Genomic DNA, 10,279 nt, shown 5'->3' with positions numbered 1-10,279 from the left:
GGGCGCGGGGGACCGGGAGGCTGACAGGCAGCGTGGACGGACGCGACCAATCGCTCCAGCCCGTCGGATCGCTGTTTCCGGGCAGAAGAGTCTCTCTCCCTCTCCCCCCCCTTCGTCTTCTTCCAGGGGAAAACAGTCCACAGCGAGAGCGGGGTGCTTCTGTCAGCCACCCGCCTGCCACCTCCTCCCTCCATGACGCCGCCAGCAACGTGTGGCTCGTCGGCGACATGAAAGCGGGGTCTATTTTGTCGAGAGACAGTGAAGCTTACGTGATGGAAGGTAGCTTTACTCGTGAGACATGGTAGAGGGAAATGCAAATGACGAACTTGGCATCATAAGCACCGCGAGATAAGCTGTATGCATTAAAGGATTAGAAACATTATTTTCTCCGGTGATGTTGCGCCACAAAATTAGCCAATTACCTCTACCAGCATTCAAAATATTAGTGTCATTTATAAGTTTCCTTGTTTTTCCATTTTCAGAAAAAAAAATGACAAAAAACAATAATATGCAATCATTGCCAAAATGATATTGTTAATGATTATGGGGCTGAGGTGCCACACACTGCCCACTGCTCAGCAAGGGTGATGGTTAAGAGCAGAGGACACATTTTGTCGTGTCACCGTGTGCTGTGCTGCAGTGTTTCACAATGACAAACACTTCACTTTCACTTCAAAATTGAAATTTACTTTTAAAGTGACAGACTTGTGACAAACAGCATTCCATTGGAAAACGAATTGGTGCTCATAAAAAGGTCCGCTCTACACGAATGCAGCTATTCCATCATTAACAAACAGTTATACAACATGAACAATGTCTGGACAGAAGTTTTGACCCATTTTATGTCTTTTTCATGGAGCAAACAAGTGTTTCCTATCAAAAACACTTCTGAAATAACCTGACCTTGATTCAGAATTGATTAAGTATTTCATGTAAAACCACAACTGATAATCACTTGTGCCACTGTATACAGTCATCCATAGGGAGGTATTAAACATTTATTCTGCCCTCTTTCCTCCAACCTGAGAGTGGGTGCGTGGAGAATAGGTATCACGCAAACACCCAGCGTAACCAGGCAAAACAGAGACCCGATGAGGGGTCTTTTTGTATCACTTGATAAGGCCGTGCAACCCGATCCAGGTGTTAACACGTCATTGTTGCAGGCCGATGTGAGCGCAGCATCGTTTACAGTGATCTGATGGCAATTAATGAGAAAGTCGAATTTTCTTACAAGGTAAGCCTCGTCCGTCACTTTGGTGTTGAACGTTTGCAGCGGCGTGACTCAGGGCTATCGGGTTGATATGTTGCCAGGTTTGGTAAACAGCAACTTGGTGATGACCTAACTGCTGTGACTGTCAAACAGCAACAAGACAACCCCGAGGGGAATAAAGGCCCGGCTTGGTTTCAGCTGTGGAGCATGCGGTGCATCCTAGAACTTTTTATTTTGCGCTGATTTGAAGTTAAAATGCAACAATGCAGTTGACGTATCCTAGACAGTTTGTGAGAAATTAAAAAAGGGGGTGGACTCTGTAAGATTAGTGAGATTCTATTAACTGGGAATAGACAGGACAAACACATTCCTCCGGCCTGTGAAAACACACCATTGTCAGGCTATGGAACTGAGGAGAAGGCATGATGGGAGCGACTGGCTGGAGCGGCCCTTTTCTCTGCAGTAGGCAGGGCTTTCTTTTTTTTTTTTTACCCAGCCCCACTCCACCTGTACAAACTTCACGCATCGCTATCTCATTACTCACATTAGGCGTCCAGTCAACAGATTTTCTGCGGAAATTGTATACAGATTGTTTGAGGAGCGTCAGAGCCTGTTTCGTATCCTGGAGCATAACTCTGTGCTCTGTAAACTGTTACAGTCCAGTCATCGATTGGAAACAAACAGACTGGGTACCATTTCAATGTGGCAAAAACAACTAGATATCACCTCCTAACCTGTTTCTAAAACCACCGTTATTTTCTATGTTCATACAATTGCAGTCTAAGACATTGAGGATATATTAAAACTTTCATGATGGAAAGTAGCTTTACTCGTGAGACGTGGTAAAGGAACACTATGTAGGAAGAAAATGCATGTATGAGATAAGATAAGCTGTATGCTTAAAAGGATTATAAATATTACAGTTCCTCCACTGCTGTCATAAATAACATCACGCACTGCACCTCAAAATTAGCCAATTACAAAAACCTTAGGGTCATAAATTATCATTGACAGATATTGATGTCATTTTGAATGGATAAATAATAAAATAGAACAGGCCAATAACAGACCCGTCTACCATTCCTTCTCAGCCATGATGTCAGACACCAAGACAAAAATTGAATTGACTGTGTGAGCGGGTATCAACGTGAAGCTGTGAACGCAGGTTAACATAGTAAAACTGATAAAGAACATGTTCCCCCACTGCCGTGCTGGAACAGGCCCTGTATTCGACCGCGCTACCTGCAGAGGCGTTCGTTCGGGTCTGTCTGTCACCACCACGCCATTACCTTATGGGAAGAGGCAGCTGTTGCTTTGTGCCACCCTGCTCACCTCCGACGGCGTCTGTTTAGCAGCCAATTAAGTCAGTGGCTATGAAAACTAATTTGTGAACGCGGAAGGGGTTGTTGTCAAGTGAGATGCAGAAGCGAGGACGGTGTGGAGGAGGAGGAGGAGGGGGGGGGGGGTTGTAATGGATGATGTCATTCCAGCGAACAGGAGTCTGGGCTCTTTATCTACGCAGAGCAATGCTGAGGTTGTTGCATGCGTTAAAACTTTCATTATTGTAACTGCAATCCCCACTTCATGAGGCGGATTAGAAGAATGAGTGCATGGAGGTTTAAGATGCATTTCTTTGCATACACATTGTTCTGCTTGGACTGTTGTGCTGCAATATCTTGCCTGCATGCAGTCCTCAAACATAATATCTACAACTACCTCATTATATTTGCACTGTCACTGTTTTGTTTTATTTATTCATCTTGCCTAAATGCTTACCAGATCCATCAATTTAATGGTTACTCCAAGCTGCCTTGTACATTTGCACCTCCACTTTTCAGTCTCATTTGCAATTTATGTCTTATGTTGTCTTGTGTCCATGTCATTCCATTCTGCTGCACTTGTGTATTGCTTGAAAATTGAATGTTCTGAAAAACACAAATCTAACCATGTAAACATGATGACCTCATGATACAGCGATACCAACAGGAACATGACACCAGTCTCACCCAGGTCACCATCACGTGTGCAGTTCGGCACACTCTGCTGCAGAATGAACCCGGTGTCCTATTTGTTTGGTGCAATTTTGCAAATTAAGCATTGATTGTTTCATCAGTCATTTAAGAATGCACAAGTTAGAATGACTTTAAGGAGACATTTTATCATATTCTCGGTGTCAGAACAAATTATTATCTTATAACATATATAATTTACTACAATATGAAAATATGAAAACAGTTCTACATTTCCCTAGTGTTGCTCCAAATGCAATATAAATGCAATTCTCTTGCTAATAGAACATTCTGTCTGGTTAAATGACAGCGACGTCATTTTGTAAACGAACGTCTCATTTGACGTTCGAACGTGCTGACCGGCTGTAACGCGACACGCGCCGTGTCACGCCGCGCGCATCACCCACACTGGCCCACGTGGTGCGCGCGGGGTTAGCCCAGGCATGTACCTGCGTGGGGATTCCCCTCGCGCAGAAGTGGGCGTCGCTCGTCTGCCGGGGGTCCCGGTGACAGTCTGCCACCTCCGTCCGGCTGGGCCTCCGAAACAAAGCGCAGCCTCGGCGGGCAGCGGCCGTCCGGCGGGCCACAAAAGGCCCAGTCACAGGCGCCGTTCAAAGGAGGGGGATTTCCAGGCCACGTCTGCTCAATTAGCATAATTTAATACACATTAGGAGGTGATTTACACGCGCGATTATGCTAAAGACAGCCCAGTCAGGTGACTTATTAGCGAAAACTTCACAAAGACCGCCTGCCACTGTACGTAAGCGACACGCTGCTGTGTACAGTGTCTGAAATCGCGCGTTTTATCGCGAGAACGCAAAATATTAATACTATTAAAGTACTATGCAGCTAAAGGAATACATCGGATTATGCGATTCTAATAGCTGGATTACTGTGTTTGACCACTGAGAGCAGTGTAATCCCTGATTAGAACCTGTTCGTTTCTGGAAACAGTGTGTGATAAAATGTGCCAGATCTCCTAAAACACATGATCTAATCTAGATTTGTTAATATGTTATTTTCATTTTGGTTGTGCTTCTTCCAAATGCTATTAATGAGAGAATTTCACGACGACCAGGGCAAAAAACACCCTACCAGTTACACATATTTTATGTTAAAGACGTAAAAGTGTAATACTTGGTTATGTTTGCAATATTTGCATATTGGTTATTGGTTCATTGCTTACTTGCAACATTTGCAATACTGTGGTCTGTAGCAGTTGCAGAAAGCATTTCACTGCATATCATACCGTGTATGACTGTGTATGTGACAAATAAAATGTGAATTTGATTTGAATTTGAAAAACAAGAGAACTGTATAATACTGTGTACATTTCCACTTGTGGTATTTGTTAGATGCCCTTATACAGAGTGACATAAGTCAGTAGTTGCAGGGACAGTCCTCGCCTCCCTGTGTCTTGCTCAGGGACACAATGGTAGTAAGTGGGGCTTGAACCTGTGACTTCTCGGGTCTTCTGCTTGTTTTACCCACTGTTCTACAGTTTCCACAAACCTGCATTTTTATGATAGTGGCAAAAGTGTGTATGTCACTTTTAACAAGTGAAAGTGATCAGCTGTCAGCACGGCACCCAGTGCACACAGCGAAACGCGTCCTCTGCTTTTAACCATCACCCTCGGTGAGCAGTGGGCAGCCACGGCAAGCGTGTGGGGACGGTGCTTTACTCGGGATTCGAACCCGCTTGACCTTTGACGGTGTGCCGTGGCATTACAGTTGCATCGTGGAAATCCTGGAGAGTCGCCCGCTTGGACCGAGACCGGGAGAATTCGGAGGTCCCGCGGAGGAAGGGGGCGGGGCGGCGCGGCCGGGTGCATGTCGCGACTTGTTGTTGGGCGAGGCGGCGAGGGCGTGGCCAGGGACGGCTGTCCGCGCGAGTGAAAGCCGAGCGCCGCCACCGCCGGCGACGCTGTGTTCTCGCCGTGGCCGGCCGAGGGACGGGGGGACGATGACGAGCGCCGACTAGACGGAGCGGAGCGGAGCGAGCAGCATGCGCGGGGAGCCGGGGCGCTGATCAGCTTCTCATGCAACTTGCCTGGCCGCTCGCAGCACGTTGAGACAGGGCGGATATTTTACTCAGAGGTAACGCACAGGAGCACACAAACTCTCTTTTTAGCGGGGAAGCGGGCGTTTGCATGCCTGGACATTTCGAGTTTGGAGCAACTTGTCCCTAAGAGTTGGCCGCCGGTTGTCGTTAACATGTCGTTAACATGCATTCCACGTCCTGACCTAAACTTAAATATATGGGTTTTTTTTTTTATATAAGAATCTGCATCAGTAAACGTCCACTAGTGCTGCACCGGGTTTAGAACAAACTGAATCGCTTGTAAATCCCGGGTCGTGAAACTGTATAATTGTTCATTAAATGCCGCCATACGTGACAATATTGGTCAATCGTGCAATCTTGGTCCAGATTGCGTCACGTTTAGACTTTTACTCGGCTTTCCTTTCCAGCACTTCATAATTTCCATTTGGCTCATGGTCGATTGAAGGGGGGGGGGCGCAGATACGATCTCCCGCGATGTCGCAACGTGGAAATTTCGCAGGTTACGGGCGTCCGCGCCGCGAGAAAAAAAAAAAAAAAAAAGACGCGCGGGGTCCGTGTCTGTCGTGGCTCGGTCCCCGCGGCTCGTGGCGCGGACGCCAGCGGGGCTTTTGGTCGCCGCGCGTCGAGCACGGATTTGTTTACAAACAAGCCCGCGCGCACGAGGCCAGGGCGGCGCCCCCTGGCGGCCGCGCCGCGCATTGCCGCGCCGCCGGTTCAACGTGGGTCAGCGGGGCTGGGACGTTACATGTAATATCTGCGCATTTCCTGGAACTTTGGGAAACTAAATGCTGTTGGAATCTCCACGTCTTTTATAATGTACCGCTGATATACAGTTTCCTCACTTACTCCAAAACGTTTTTAATACCGCATTACATTGCTTAATATATTTATGCCAGTGTACATACATACATACATACACACACATATGTGTACAGCTACACATACATACATTTGATTCAAGGTGAAAGAACATGCATATTACTTCAAGGTGCTAACACTTGAATTTCCTCTATGCACTTAGGCTTGATGTCAGTAAAAAAAAAGATGGCAGTTTATTATAAATACCTTGAATAGTATTTCTTATAAAATTCTATCGGAATGACTGCTTTTAAACAATGCAATATGTTTCAAATGTACCACCATACAGGCTCGGTCTGGTATGGCACGACCTCACACGGACAGACGCCAGACTGGGAGACACCAGAGTTGTATGAGGCCAGAAGCCTGGCCCAGTGGCAACATGGACCACCAGCCCTGCCAGCGGCATTGCAGCCCTGCCACCCAGGATGGCGTCGTCTCAGCAAGGCAGCCGTCTTCACCGAGCAGCGTCAGCCACCCATCTGCTCTCTTCCACCAACACCCCCAGTTCATTGAGAACGCAGGTATGGTGCTGTTTTTACTGCATTCACCTTTCTGTCAGAGGGACCCCATAAAACAAATTTAAAACAAAGTAAGAACTCACAATCAAATGATTTGCATGAAATCATAACATTGAGAAATGGTTTGCAGCCACGCTCGGTTGGTACACATTTGTGACAGATGTAGTGGCTTAAAAGAGGCTTTAAAAAGTCCATTGCTAACTGCAATATTCACAATGCCGCACAATTTACAACACCCTCCATGAGTGCAAAGGCAAATGTTGCTTAAAGCTTACAGAAACATAGGGAAGAATGTGTGTGTGGCAAGGCCTGTTGTAAAAATGGCCGACACGGGCCTGAGGTAAACACACTCCTGCCGCAGTGTGTAATCAGCGCTCACGTCAGAGAAGGAAGTTTTTCAGTTTCCCTCGCCCGGGACAAGTCAAGGCTTGCCTTTAGCCTTTAGCTTCCTGCCTAGCACAGCCCTTAACTGTAGGCAGTGATTTGGTCGGTGGCATTTTGCTTCTCTTTCTTTCTCTGCCAACCTTGCAACTTGCAATTTATTTGTCTTGGCATTTTCCTCCTGTTTGGATACATTATGATTGTAAGAATTTTTTTTTTTTGGACCTTTGGTGAGACTTCTTCCCTTTAATCCCCTACTACTGTTCCCTGGCTTGGCTGTGGTGGCCTGCTCTGTGGCTGGTAGGTCCCTCCCCGCCCTCAGACGGTCCGGCCTATCCCGGCCTGCCTCCGTCTCTTGTCGGCCAATGGCTGGATCCCGTTTCACGTTGCGCTGGCTTACAGTTACCCTGGCAACAAGCCAGAGCTCCCCTGTTCGGTCTGTCTCTCTTTCTTTAGTCCTTTCTCTCGTTCCCCACGTCGCACCTAACAATGCGAGGATCAAGGGATCCTGTTGACTGTGATGCCATGCTGCAGCGTGGCTTTTCTGCTCATGCGGAGTTATTTATCCCGCGATTGGCGCTGACGAAACTCTGGTTTGTGCTTTTTGTGCAGTGGAGACCACAAGTGACAAGTGTGTAAACAGCGACTGGGTTTTAGAGACAAAGCACATCAAGGTTCCATTGCAGCCATACTGGGAATGGGCGTTAATGTGGATGTGTGCATTGAAACGTGTGTTCCAAAAATGATGCACCGGTTGCATTTGTCCCGAACAGCTGGCTATTTACAGCAAACAGACAGGAGCGCATCCTCGGAGCAACGCTACATGCACACAAACACACATTCCAGACTCATTAAGCAGATTAAGAGATTACGCTTAAACTTTGAAGGGGAAAATACAAGGTTGAAGGCGACCCAGGAGATGGTGTGGTGTGGGGTGCATGGGGATTCTGAAGCCTGCGTGATGCCCAGCAGGTTGCGGTCAGGGGGTTTACATGCGTAAGCGTGTAAACATTTCTGAGCACAAGGAGCAAGGTGTTAACATGGGTTCTCTCTATGCACTTAGGATTGATATCAGTAAAAAAAAAAAAAATTCTTATCCGTTATTTGTTATCTGCGGTCAAGCAGTATTTCTTATCATATTGTATCTGAATTATGCTCTGTCCACCACAAAAAGAAGTGAACCGGTTGACAGGGTGGAGCTGAGATTCAGCCTGCTGCAGTGGGGATATGTGGTGCATGCACGAGGGTGTGTGGCATGTGGTTACCTCTGGTGAAGAGGTTCTTGGTAAAAATCCGGAGCTCTCCTCTTCTACATCGAGAAAAAAAAAAAAATTTAAATAGCCACTCAGAAAGTGTTGTTGCTTTATTAGTTCCTCCCCTTGAGAGAAATAAGACAACAAGAACTTTTTCTGTCTGTCAAAACCAGGTGCTGACACACATAGTGGGCTTCCATCACCTGACCCGATGCCCCAGATGCCCAGTCCTGTGGAAGACCCTCTCCAGAACAGCACTCAGGACCAGAACAACCAGCAGCTGGAGGACCAGGCGATGGAAAGGGTAGCCATCCAGCTAAGAAAGATCGGGGATGAGTTGAATGACTTGTTCCTGCAGAGGAGGGTGAGTGAGGGATCTCTGTGGTTATTCTGTGTGTTTTCAGAACTTTTGATAGTATTTTTAAATTGATGAACAGTGATGATTGCTGCAGGAAAATACATTTTGTCCTTCACATAATTCAAAACAACAGATTTTCATGGTTGTCCAGCAGTACAGTTCTATCAATTATGTCTTCAAAATGTTCAAAACTAAATACATAAAAAACAAGAACAAGCTGCGTGGCAAATATCTGTATTTTGGATATTATGGTACCACACAGTGGTACCCTGCTTCCTAATTCTGGATTACTTAAACCCCTTCATGTTCATACATCACTCTCCAGGTTTTCCCTACCAGACCAAACATTCCGATTGGCTGAGGTAGCGAACATGACATTCACGAACCCTCACAATGTGCTACGTATTGTGCAGCACATTGAGCATAATCCCCCACTTCGTTACTCTCCGGGTAACTGTGAACGGCGGTTCGCTAATGTGTGTGTTGTCCACGCCCTCAAAGCGATCCGCTCCCTAATGGATCGATATGATGTTGTGAGCCGCAGCCGGTGTTGTGACTGGAGTAGAGTTCCCAGTAGTGGCTGAACCTAATGCCCTTCCTCCTTCCTCCTTCTCCCCCGCCCTCTCTCGCTCTCTCTCTCGCTCCCTCGCTTGTTCGCTTTGGCACACTCCTCTCTCTCTCTCTCTCTCTCCCGCTGTATCGCGTGAGGAGTCAGTCGGTGAGGCCACTATGGGAGTAAACACAGGCTAATCTCCCCCTCCCCCACCAACCCCACTCAGACAAACACGGGGTGACGTCACCACCCGGCACCAACTCTCGCTTAGAGTAACTCTCCAGCGTCCACACACACACACACACACACACACACACACACTTCTGTATTAAATACAGTTAGTGAAGCTGATTGCCATTGTCAACCACAGTATCTCCTTCTATCTAACTGAAGTAGACAATTACAGACATGCAAACAAACAAGGCGACGCGCCGGTCCCATGATCACACGCACTCCGGTAACGAACAGTGTCACCAGAGACGGCCCTCCAGAGCAGTCACGTGCTGACCTGGCAGTAAAAAAGTTCCTTTTACTGATGCGGGGCTTTTTGACAGCACAGAGGCGTTGTTTACTCGTGCCTGCTGAAAAAAAAAAAAAAAAAAAACACAGGGACTTCCTTCATCTGCGTCAAGCGTGTATGCGCGAGAGTTCTGACCACAGACACGTGAATCTCGTGGAAAGCCACCCGCCCGCTCTCACTCGGCCGGTTCACTTTTGTTATTGAGCCGCCTCTGCTGGGTGTATCTGGCGCTGGTCGCGTGTCAGCCTCGCTCTGCCTGGTGCTGTTTGTATTCTCCCTTTCCCCCCCCACGCCTACGCACGGTGCGGCCCGCGTCTCGGGGCCATCTGTCCTCTTTCGCCACGTCCTCGGCCTAAATGCATGCTGCTGGAGCACTAGCTCACTAGCAGCCAAAGGTTTGGACCTACACCTACCCCTGTGCTGGTTAAGACGAGGGCCATTTTGAAGACTCCAAAGCGAGAAATATACTTCGTATTTTGTAGTAAAATCAAGTCTGTTTCAGACTTGTTCTTGAAGAATGAACTGTCAACCCAGGCCACCCAACTACTGGTTCA

This window comes from Denticeps clupeoides, chromosome 19, assembly GCF_900700375.1.
Source record: "Denticeps clupeoides chromosome 19, fDenClu1.1, whole genome shotgun sequence".
Lineage (NCBI taxonomy): Eukaryota > Metazoa > Chordata > Actinopteri > Clupeiformes > Denticipitidae > Denticeps > Denticeps clupeoides.
The sequence above is the reverse complement of the archived record's forward strand: the minus strand, read 5'-3'. Positions refer to the sequence as shown.